We start from the raw sequence: 11,589 nt of genomic DNA, 5'->3' as shown, positions 1-11,589 counted from the left end.
GGGGAATGGAACTAAGTGGCTAGCTCTTTCAGAGAGCCAGCATAGGCACAACGGGCCAAACGGCCTCCTTCTATGATGTCATGATCTCCCTTCTCTCCTAAAGGCATTTTGAGTCTCACTGGGATACTGTTTCATAGCTGTTGAACATAAGAACATAAGAAGTAGGAGCAGGAGTAGGCCATACGGCCCCTCAGGCCTGCTCCGCCATTCAATAAGATCATGGCTGATCCGAATCTAGACTCACGTCCACTTCCCTGCCCGCTCCCCGTAACCCCTAATTCCCTTTTCTGCTAGGAAAATGTCTATCTCCATTTTAAATTTATTTAATGTCACAGCTTCCGCAGCTCTCTGGGGTAGCAAATTCCATAGATTTACTACCCTCTGAGTGAAGAAGTTTCTCCTCATCTCAGTTTTGAAAGGGCAGCCCCTTATTCTAAGATTATGCCGCCTAGTTCTAATCTCACCCATCAGTGGAAACATCCTCCCCGCATCCACCCGATCAAGCCCCCTCACAATCTTATATGTTTCGATAAGATCGCCTCTCATTCTTCTGAACTCTAATGAGTAGAGTCCCAACCTACTCAACCTTTCCTCATACGTCAACCCCCTCATCTCTGGAATCAACCGAGTGAACCTTCTCTGAACCGCCTCGAGAGCAAGTATATCTTTTCTTAAATATGGAAACCAAAACTGCACGCAGTATTCCAGGTGTGGCCTCACCAATACCCTGTATAACTGCAGCAAGACTGCCCTGTTTTTATACTCCATCCCCCTTGCAATAAAAGCCAAGATTCCATTGGCCTTCCTGATCACCTGCTGCACCTGCATACTAACTTTTTGTGTTTCATGCACCAGGACACCCAGATCCCTTTGTACTGTAGCACTTTGCAGTTTCTCTCCATTTCGATAATAACTTGCTCTTTGATTTTTCTGCCAAAGTGCATAACCTCACACTTTCCAACATTATATTCCATCTGCCAAATCTCTGCCCACTCACTTGGCCTGTCTATGTCCTTCTGCAGGTTTTTTATGTCCTCCTCACTCACTGATTTCCCTCCCATCTTTGTATCGTCGGCAAACTTGGATATGTTGCACTCGGTCCCTTCCTCCAAATCGTTAATATGTTCCCTCTAATTTTTATTTTAGTTGCGCGGTCCCTTTAAATTTGCTGCGTGGCCGTGCAAGCATCATATCTTTTTCAGTGGAACAGCTGGTGAGTGGCCTGCACGGGACCTCCCGATCGCTGCACGGCCGCGGCACCTTAGGGGGAATGTTGGTTGGCACCTCTCTGCTACCTCAGCCAAGCGGTAGTTCTTTATATATGTGACCCTAGACAGTGAATGGTGGCCACTTATTTTTTAAATTTATTCATAGGATGTGGGCGTCGCTGGCAAGGCCAGCATTTATTGCCCATCCCTAATTGCCCTCGAGAAGGTGGTGGAGAGCCGCTTTCTTGAACCACTGCAGTCCGCGTGGTGATGGAACTCCCACAGTGCTGTTAGGGAGGGAGTTCCAGGATTTTGACCCAGTGACGATGAAGGATCGGCAATGTATTTCTAAGTCAGGATGGTGTGTGACTTGGAGGGGAACTTGGAGGTGGCGGTGTTCCCATGAGCCTGCTGCCCTTGTCCTCCTAGGTGGAAGAGGTTGCGGGTTTGGGAGGTGCTGCCGTAGAAGCCTTGGCGAGTTGCTGCAGTGCATCTTGTAGATGGTACACACTGCAGCCACAGTTCGCCGATGGTGGAGGGAGTGAATGTTTAAGGTGGTGGATGGGGTGTCAATCAAGCGGGCTGCTTTGTCCTGGATGGTGTCGAGCTTCTTGAGTGTTCTTGGAGCTGCAGTCATCCAGGCAAGTGGAGAGTATTCCATCACACTCCTGGCTTGTGCCTTGTAGGTGGTGGAAAGGCACATGCTAGAGGACCTCAGAGCCAAGCCAGCTCTGTCCAAAGATCAGCAAGAGTCACTGTGTAGTCTTAAGGAATGGGCAGCCATACTGATTCTTTTGTCTCAAGTCCACGGTTGCTGAAGTTAATTGTAGCACCCCCAATCGTTGCCTTGACTGGGAATAATGTAAAACGTGAGTCACATGTCGGACTGACCGGGTAAGGCAAGATCCCTTTCCTGAAGGATGTTAGTGATCTAGTCGGGTTTGTGCAACCACCTTTCATGAGTCATTTTTTTCTCCTCTGGTACCAGCCCACGAATGACTAGATTCATAACTTACCATGGTGGGATTTGAACTTACAACCTATGCATTGGTAGTCCACTACCATAGTCACTACCCTCCACATAATACCTTGGTGTCTGGAGTTGTTTTTTTTTGTGTTCATCAAAGTGAGGGACATCAGTGATGGGAAATGGAAAGCTAGCATGCAGGTACAGCAAGCAATTAGGAAGGCAAATGGCATGTTGGCCTTTATTGCAAGGGGGTTGGAGTATAAGAGTAAGGTAGTCTTGCTACAATTGTACAGGGCCTTGGTGAGACCACACCTGGAGTACTGTGCACAGTTCTGGTCTCCTTATCTAAGGAAGGATATACTTGCCTTGGAGGCGGTGCAACGAAGGTTCACTAGATTGATTCCTGGATGAGAGGGTTGTCCTATGATAGGAGATTGTGTAGAATGGGCCTGTACTCTCTGGAGTTTAGAAGAATGAGAAGTGATCTCATTGAAACATACAAGATTCTGAAGGGGATTGACAGGGTAGATGCTGAGAGATATGAACTAGGGATCATAGTCTCACGATAAGGGGTAGGCCATTTAAGACCGAGATGAGGAGAAATTTCTTCACTCAGAAGGTTGTGAATCTTTGGAATTCTCTGCCCCAAAGGGCTGTGAATGCTGAGTCTTTGACTATATTCAAGGCTGAGATCGATAGAATTTTGGACTCTAGGGGAATCAAGGGATATGGAGATCGGGCGGGAAAGTGGAGTTGAGGTCGAAGATCAGCCAGGATCTTATTGAATGGCAGAGCAGGCTTGAGGGGCCGTATGGCCTGGTCCTGCTCCTAATTCTTATTTTCTTATATGTTCTTATTATTCCAGTTCAAGTACCCAATGTCGGCATGAGGAGGTCTCAGGCTAAGATTTTTGCTCGTCTTGTTAGGGACTGGCTGTGATGCTATCTAAAATATGTTCAGATAGAACACTTGTCCCTTCCAGCCAGCAGAAAGGATAGATTGGCAGCAGCTTGTTTCAAATTTGTTCTTGGTCGAGGGTTCAGTAGGATTGAGTAAATGGAACCGGTCCTGCCTACTTAATGATGCCAACAAACACAAGTTTAACTGGTTTAGTTGGGAGTCTGGCTTAATGCCTATGACCTAATCTATTTGCAAACCATTTAACTGAACACAACACTGTACTTGGCTCTGTCTGAAGATGCAAGAGAGATGTCTCCAATATTTTTCTCTCAGATTGGCACTTGCCTACGAAACAACAGTGTCTACAGTTCAAACATCATTCATTGGCAGTGAATCGCTCCGTGGCATCCAGAGTACACAAAAGGAACTATATAAATACAAGTTCATTCTTTATTAAATGCAAAGATGTGATCGCACTAGAGAAGGTACAGAGGAGATTTGCGAGGATGTTGTCAGGACTGGAGAATTTTAGATAGGAGGAAAGATTGGAGAGGCTGAGGTTGTTTTCTTTGGAACAGAGGAGGCTGAGGGGTAACTTATTTGCTCTTTGAAAGAGCCGGCATGGACTCGATGGATCGAATGGCCTCCTTCTGTGCTGTACTATTCTATGATTCTATAGGTGTCTAAGATTATGAGGTGCCTAGATAGAGTGGATAGGAAGGACCTATTTCCCTTAGCAGAGAGGTCAATAACCAGCGGGCATAGATTTAAAGTAATTGGTAGAAGGATTAGAGGGGAGTCGAGGAGAACCTTTTTAGCCCAGAGAGTGGTGAACCTGTGGAATTCTCTACCACAGAGGGCAGTTGAGGCCAGTTCATTAAATATATTTAAGAAGGAGTTGGATATATTTCTTAAGGCTAAAGGGATCAAGGGATATGGGGAGAAAGCAGGGACAGCGTACTGAGTTTGGATGATCAGCCATGATCTCATTAAATGGCAGAGCAGGCTCGAGGGGCCGAATGGCCTACTCCTGCTCCTATCTTCTGTGTTTCTATGAAACCCTCATCACATTTAAAAAGTACTTAGATATGCACTTGAAGTGCCGTAACCTACAGGGCTACGGACCAAGAGCTGGAAAGTGGGATTAGGGTGGATAGCTGAAATAACAATAGAAAATGCTGGAAATACTCAGCAGGCCAGGCAGCCTCGAGGAGAGAGAAACAGAGTTAACGTTTCAGGTCTGGGACCCTTCATCAGAACTGGAAAAAGCTGGAAATTAACAGATATTAAGCAGGTGCAGAGACAGGGGGGTGAGACAGTGGGGGGGGGGCTTAGGAGGGGAGGAAGGAATTGAAAGAACATACTGTGAAAATGTTGCAAATGGGAATGGCAAAATCACACTGCATGAAAAATGGGGGCAGGGATTATTATCTGAAATTGTTGAGCTCTACGTTGAGTCCGGCAGGCTGGATAGCTCTTTGTCGGCTGGCACAGACACGATGGGTCGAATGGGCCTCAATCTGTGCCGTAAATTTCTATGATTCGATGGGTCTATGAGTCAATGGTAATGCCAGGATTCAAGACAATACAGTTCTACACATACATCTGTTTATTTTAAAGTTCAATAACTATAAATAAATATTAACAGAATCATCGAAAGTTCAGCAGAGAAGGAGGCCATTTTAGGGTATGATGGTGCTAGGTCCATATCAGAGATGATGGGACAGATTTTTCTGGAGCGGGGCATCTCGCGCATCCCCTCCCCCATTTCCCAGCCACTACACTTACTTAAAAATCTGTTCCATTTCCTGCTTTTTTCCAGTTCTGACGAAAGGTCATCGACCTGAAACGTTAACTCTGTTTCTCTCTTCACAGATGCTGCCTGACCTGCTGAGTATTTCCAGCATTTTCTGTTTTTATCCCCGCTAATTAGACTTGTCCGTGCACGCTTAGATTTTAATATATGATGAAGCGTGAGCTGATAATGGCATGGAGAGGACAACAGGGCATCTGGGACCTTGGAAAACAACGGGACAGAAATTCTATCTCCTTAACCAATGGGACTTTTTAAGGATTGAGAAATAAACAGAGGAAGGACTGAGAAGGAGGGTGAATTAGAGTGGGTAAATTCAATGTCAAATCAGGTACAGGAAGAGAAATAAAGAGAGGGAAAGAAAGATGGGATTAAGAGAGAGAGAGAAAGAGACAGAAAGGAAAAGTAAGAAAACAAAATTAAAACTTGAAAATTTGACATTTTTTAAATCGCCTAAAACAATTCCTAACCTGAAGGAATGAAACTCCACACTTATAATTGTTCACTTTCTGGGCAAGAGAGGTTGATTGGCAGTCATCAGCAATGATTACGTTGTGGTTAATTACAAGACTTTCTGCGGTGAGTTTAATGGGTAATTAACGCGCAAGTGCAGCGACTTCCTGTAAATCACGGGGAGTTTAAGTTCCAGATGTTCTTCTCGCGAAGCGAAAGGCGGAGCAGCACAAATCGGCTAGCAACTTGTGGCAAAATTCGCAATTCACGGGGTCGCTCTTCCTTACCACAAGTTGCCGATCGATTGACGCATTAATAACGCGTTCAAACGCTTTTATTTTTTCAGCTAAATCTCGCCCATTGACTCTAATCCGATTGCTCTATTATTTCCCCATAAATTTTTAATATGTTTCTTCTTCAAGTATTTATCGAATTCACTCTGAAAAGTCTGGACCAGCTCAGCTTCAATAGCCACTTGCAATAATGCAATCTATATACTAATTAAACACTTGGCATGAAACATATCCTGCTACCATTCCCCTCTATGCTTTGGAGTCAGAAAGCTATGGGTTCAAGCCCCTCTCCAGAGAATGCAGCACGTAATCTAGGCTGACACACTCCCAGTGCAGTGCTGAGGGAGTGCTGCGCTGTCGGAGGTGCCGTCTTTCGGATGAGATGTTAAACTGTCGGCCCTCTCAGGTGGACGTAAAAGATGTAGTGGAAGAAGAGCAGCGGAGTTCTTCCAGTAGTTCTGATGAAAGGTCATCGACCTGAAATGTTAACTCTTGTTTCTCTCCCCACAGATGCTGCCTGACCTGCTGAGTATTTCCAGCATTTTCTGTTTTGAGTTAACTTCTCCCAGTATTCTGGCCAACATTTGTCCCTCAATCAAATGCATGAAAACATTAACGGATCATTAATCTCATGCTGTGCGCAATAGGCTGCCACGTTTTGTTACAAAATGACTCTAAATGCATTTCAAAATAATTAATTGCCTGCAAAGCGCTTTGGGGCATCATGAGGATATGAAAGGTGCTATTTAAATGCAAGATCTTTCTTTCTAGTATTACCTCTTTTTTTTACAATCCCTTGGTACAGATCCATGGGAACAACCTTCCTTTCATCAACCTCGCAAACTGTTCTTTGATTTCCACACACTGCCTTTACGGTTCTCCGTGATTTCCATTTAAGTTTGTGATGAAAGTCTCCCTTTATAATTCTGCGGCTGTCATAATGTTTATTCCATCAATGGAATTGTTTCTCTCTCTCTCACAGCCCTATTTTCCTCCTCACTTTGATCTGCCACTTTCTGTCATGTCAGATGCTGTCACTCCAACTCTCCCTCGTCAAGAGTGCAGTATTTTCAACAACAAAAATATAGAGAATTGCCTGATTAAAAGAAAAATAAGCGCCATGGGTTAATAGCATGCTGGATCCACTGATGCAGAGTTCAATAATTAACATTCAGTCTAAACCTCAACAGAGGCGATGTCTGAAACCACATTGTCACTACAGCTAATTTGTGATTCAATATGAAATATTCAACTGATTTGTGTTAAGTAGGGTGGCTTCGCAGCCCAGCAGTCACAAGCTAAAATCCCAGTGGAAGCTACTGTAGCCACACGACAATGATAAGTAACAAGCCTGAAGCGTTCCATCAGTTCATAGCCTTGTCAGACGAGTCATTCTCTCCCTCCAACCTCCCCTCCAGCTGCACTGACACTAACAGAGTCATTGCTTGTAGGGGAGGGAAAGCCCCGGGGTGTCTGATTTTATTCAAAGTACTGTCCCACTCTATTTACAAAACTTTTTGATTGACTTTTTTTGAAACGTTAATTCTCTTAATGCTAAGGAGGCTCCTCAGTCAAGTCTGTGAGCCCTGCTTGGCCAGTCTGGTGGTGCTACTGCATTATTATTTATGAGGTACTTCTATATTATGACAGTGTTCATAGGCAATTGTTTATATAAAGTTCTGGCAAGGCTAATGCACTGAGAAAGAACTTCCATTTATATAAGAACATAAGAACATAAGAAATAGGAGCAGGAGTAGGCCAATCGGCCCCTCGAGCCTGCTCCGCCATTCAATAAGATCATGGCTGATCTGATCCTAACCGCCAATCCACTATCACAGAACCATCTCCTGAATCTAACAGAATTAGACACACGAAATAGGAGCAGGATCAGGCTACACGGCCCCTGGGCCCGCTCCGCTACCCACAGGGCCATGACCGATCCGAACCTAGACTCATGTCCAAATTCCTGCCCGCTCCCCATAACCCTTAATTCCCTTTACTTCTAGGAAACTGTCTATTTCTGTTTTAAATTTATGTAATGATGTAGCTTCCACAGCTTTTTGGGGCAGCATATTCCATGGACCTACCACCCTCTGAGTGAAGTAGTTCCTCCTCATCTCAGTTTTGAAAGAGCAGCCCCTTATTCTAAGATTATGCCCCCTAGTTCTAGTTTCACCCATCATCGGGAACATCCTCCCCGCATCCACCTGATCCAACCCCTTCACAATCTTATATGTTTCAATAAGATCGCCTCTCATTCTTCTGAACTCCAATATAGCACCTAGCATGACCTTAGGATGTCCCAAAGCACTTTACAGTCAATTAAGCACTTTTGACATGTAGTCACTCCATTGAAGAATTTGTAGGCACCACAGGAAGATCATCAAAAGACTCAGTCAAGAGGACTTGGAATAGGTCTGTATGATATTGGAATAGGTCAGGATAGAATACTGCATACATTTAGCCTCCTCTCATTGGAGCTGGCCAGATGGACCGCAATGACCTCTTCCAGTCCTGTATATTCCTGAGTTTGTCCAAGTCTTTTGCTTCTGTGTGAATTTCTTCGGGTGATGACAACAAGCGAAAGTCTAACCGCCTCCCCTTGACATTTAACAGCATTACCATCGCTGAATCCCGCACCATCAACATCCTGGGGGTCACCATTGACCAGAAACTTAACTGGACCAGCCACATAAATACTGTGGCAACAAGAGCAGGTCAGAAGCTGGTTATTCTGCAGCGAGCGTCTCCACTCCTGACTCCCCAAAGCCTTTCCACCATCTACAAGGCACAAGTAAGGAGTGTGATGGAATACTCTCCACTTGCCTGGATGAGTGCAGCTCCAACAACACTCAAGAAGCTCGACAAGATGCACTGCAGCAACTCGCCAAGGCTTCTTCGGCAGCACCTTCCAAACCCGCGACCTCTTCCACCTAGAAGGACAAGGGCAGCAGGCGCATGGGAACACTACCACCTCCAAGTTCCCCTCGAAGTCACACACCATCCTGACTTGGAAATATATCGGCCGATCCTTCATCGTCGCTGGGTCAAAATCCTGGAACTCCCTCCCTAACAGCACTGTGGGAGTACCTTCACCACACGGACTGCAGCAGTTCAAAAAGGCGGCTCACCACCACCTTCTCAAGGGCAATTAGGGATGGGCAATAAATGCTGGCCTTGCCAGCGACGCCCACATCCCAGTAGTGAATAAAAAATATAATTTGAATGGTAATTTAGCCTGAAGTATGTGGACTGACATCATCATGGTTTCCTGTCTATTGATCGATTCCCTTTGTCTTAGGCAGACTTGGGGCATTTACTATGGCCTCATTAGAACTTGTGCCAGCTCTCAGCTGGCGACAGTTCCCTTGGGTCTAACAACAACTTGTACTTATATAGCACCTTCAACATAGTAAAATGTCCCAAGGTGCTTCAGAGGAGAATTATAAAACAAAAGATTTGACCCCAAGTCACGTAAGGAGAAATTAGGGCAGGTGACCAAAAAGGGTATAATGGGTAGAGTCGCTGGGGCATTCACCCAGACACACCCTTAGAACATAAGTGGACAATTCACGCGCCCAGCCATGAATTGGCCACCACCCCGACCCCCCCTCGCCCAACCACCTCCCAACTGGAATGTGGGACGGAGCAGAAATAAGCCAGGATCCCAGATCAGGCTCTGCTGCAAATTCCTGGCCTCTCAGGAATGGGTGGTGGGATTAGAAACTCCGTCCATTTACCCTCCCCCACCTCCCTCCTCCCAAACCAGAAAATTCAAGCCCTGGATATTCAATTTCAGTTCAACTTTCCGCGGACTGAAGGCTATTGCATTGCTGACCGACTTGTTGTCGTGTCTTAACTAAACTCCTTTTTGTCACGCTCAACCGTGTTTCAACGCCCCAGCTCAACCTGCGTGCGTGCATCCTGATTTGAGCCAGGCTGCAAGGCCACGCTCCACTGCCACCCACCCACCATTACACCGCAATGCTGAAACAGGAGCCAGAGAGCTTAATACAACACAAATTTGAATTCTTTCCCGAGGGTATGTTGGCTTCTAGCTTTTCAGCCAGTTCTTAGAACCGGGAGTTGGCAGCCGCTGGCCAATGAACCGGAATGCTGCGTTTGTAAGTCTGGTTGACTTACTCCAATCCTTTCTCCCCAGAAAGGCACTGATGTAAGAAATCTACTAGGCACTTGGTCTAAGCATTAAACAAAGCTTTAATCAACTGTTTTACAACCTGGAGGTCTAGTTGTGTCCTTCACTAGTTCCTGTTAAGAATGACCTGCGCAAGCTGGGCCCGTGCCCGAGTATTTATTCTCTCCCTGGACAGCGCCACCCGCAGCCCGCTCAGTTGATTCATGTCACACACCTCATTGCCTCTTGAACCCATTTATACGACACCCTTCAATATAATTTCCTTATAAAAGAAAAAAAGAAAGACTTATATTTTTTTGAAGTGCGGTCACCGTTGTAATGTCGGAAACGCAGCAGCCAATTTGCGCACAGCAAGCTCCCACAAACAGCAATGTGATAATGACCAGATCATCTGTTTTCGGTGGTGTTGGTTGAGGGATAAATATTGGCCCAGGACACCGGGGAGAACTCCCCTGCTCTTCTTCGAAATAGTGCCATGGGATTTATTTACTTCCACCTGAGAGGGCACTGAACTGGGCATTTTTGCATTGTAGAACTGTACCCTTGTCGAACTGGGGTAAGATTACCCAAAACTTTATTTCACTTATGACTCAAACACATAGGAGAGACTTGAGGAGTTCATGCCATTACCCTAGGCTGAATTGAAACAATGCTTCTAGAAGTGAAACACCAATGTGCTCACCCATTCTGTCATTTCATCGCAGAAAGGAGATCTTTAAGCCACCAGTAGGTGTTGGATCCCAGAGAGAGAAATGGGCAATGTTTCTAACCCTATCACTGCCCAACCCATCTCCACAAGGTGTAAGGTTCGCAAAATTCTACAGATTTCCCACAAACCAAGAAGAGAAGAGATTTTTGGACTGTTTAAAAGAATATTGGGCCAAAAAGGGGCTTAAAGTTAAAGCCCCAGGATTTTGGCTATTTTTAAAAAAAGGACATGTCCAGGCCTGTGTAAGGCTGCGACAAAGGGGATGGGATGAGCCTCTGTAAAACAAACAGTTTGAGTATTGGCACAGGCCAAACTGTCTGGGAATGTTCTGGACTGTCTCAGTCATTCCACATAAATGACAAAAGGCCTACGGAAGAGCAGTTCCCGCCAAAATTACAGAGCCATCAAGGGTATGCATAATGCAGTACATGCCACTGATCAACAAAAGGGACCCTGACCCCAGCAGGAGAAGACAAAACTTACTAATCGGACCAAAGATTAAACAGTCATTTAAAGCCAATTTAGGTTTTGATGGACGATCCCGAACCTAGTTTACACCAACTTAAATCAATTAAAAATAAATGGGACCAATCAATGTTAACAAGCCCGCCCAAAATTTAACAATGAACCGAGAAGATTTGGCGGGCAGATAAACAGGCCTCAATTAGTATAAACTAAAGACCTGTCTCCACAAGAAATCAGTTCTCATGAGTTCGATGGGTTCGAACAATTCGATAAGTACAGTTCAGCAGAAGGAGTTCAACAGAAACAGTTCAGCCAGTTCGAGAAGAGCTCATTCAAGTTTAAAATACCATCGAAACTCGGCGGTTTCAGAAGCAAGCATCTGGAAGCAGTTCTCTCTCGAAGAAGAAGAGGTAACACATCATCGGACACCTCACAGCACCAAGGGCCCCACGAAACCAACAACCAAATATTACCAGAAGCCAACCAGGTAATACTGGGCCACCACGACTAACAAGAAACCAACTCGGAAGAAACCAAAGATCTGCAAGTTTTTCCCACTCTACAAACTATTCCTGCATTTGGTGAGCATTTTCCCTGGTCCTCTGGAGTCCAACTTAGTTAG

The 11,589-nt window shown here is 45.3% G+C and overlaps 1 protein-coding gene across 1 annotated transcript in view; it reads right to left on the bottom strand.

The window, feature by feature from the left end:
- Positions 1-11,589, bottom strand: part of LOC147123754 (dedicator of cytokinesis protein 2-like) — a 1,461,504-nt gene that overhangs the window by 1,310,702 nt on the left and 139,213 nt on the right. The gene's annotated exons all lie outside the window — the stretch shown is intronic.

Source organism: Somniosus microcephalus, chromosome 2 (genome assembly GCF_052327205.1).
Source record: "Somniosus microcephalus isolate GS21.2 chromosome 2, FLI_Smic_1.0, whole genome shotgun sequence".
In the NCBI taxonomy this organism is placed as follows: Eukaryota; Metazoa; Chordata; class Chondrichthyes; order Squaliformes; family Somniosidae; genus Somniosus; species Somniosus microcephalus.
Note: the sequence above shows the minus strand (reverse complement) of the source record. Positions and strands in the feature narration are given on the sequence as shown.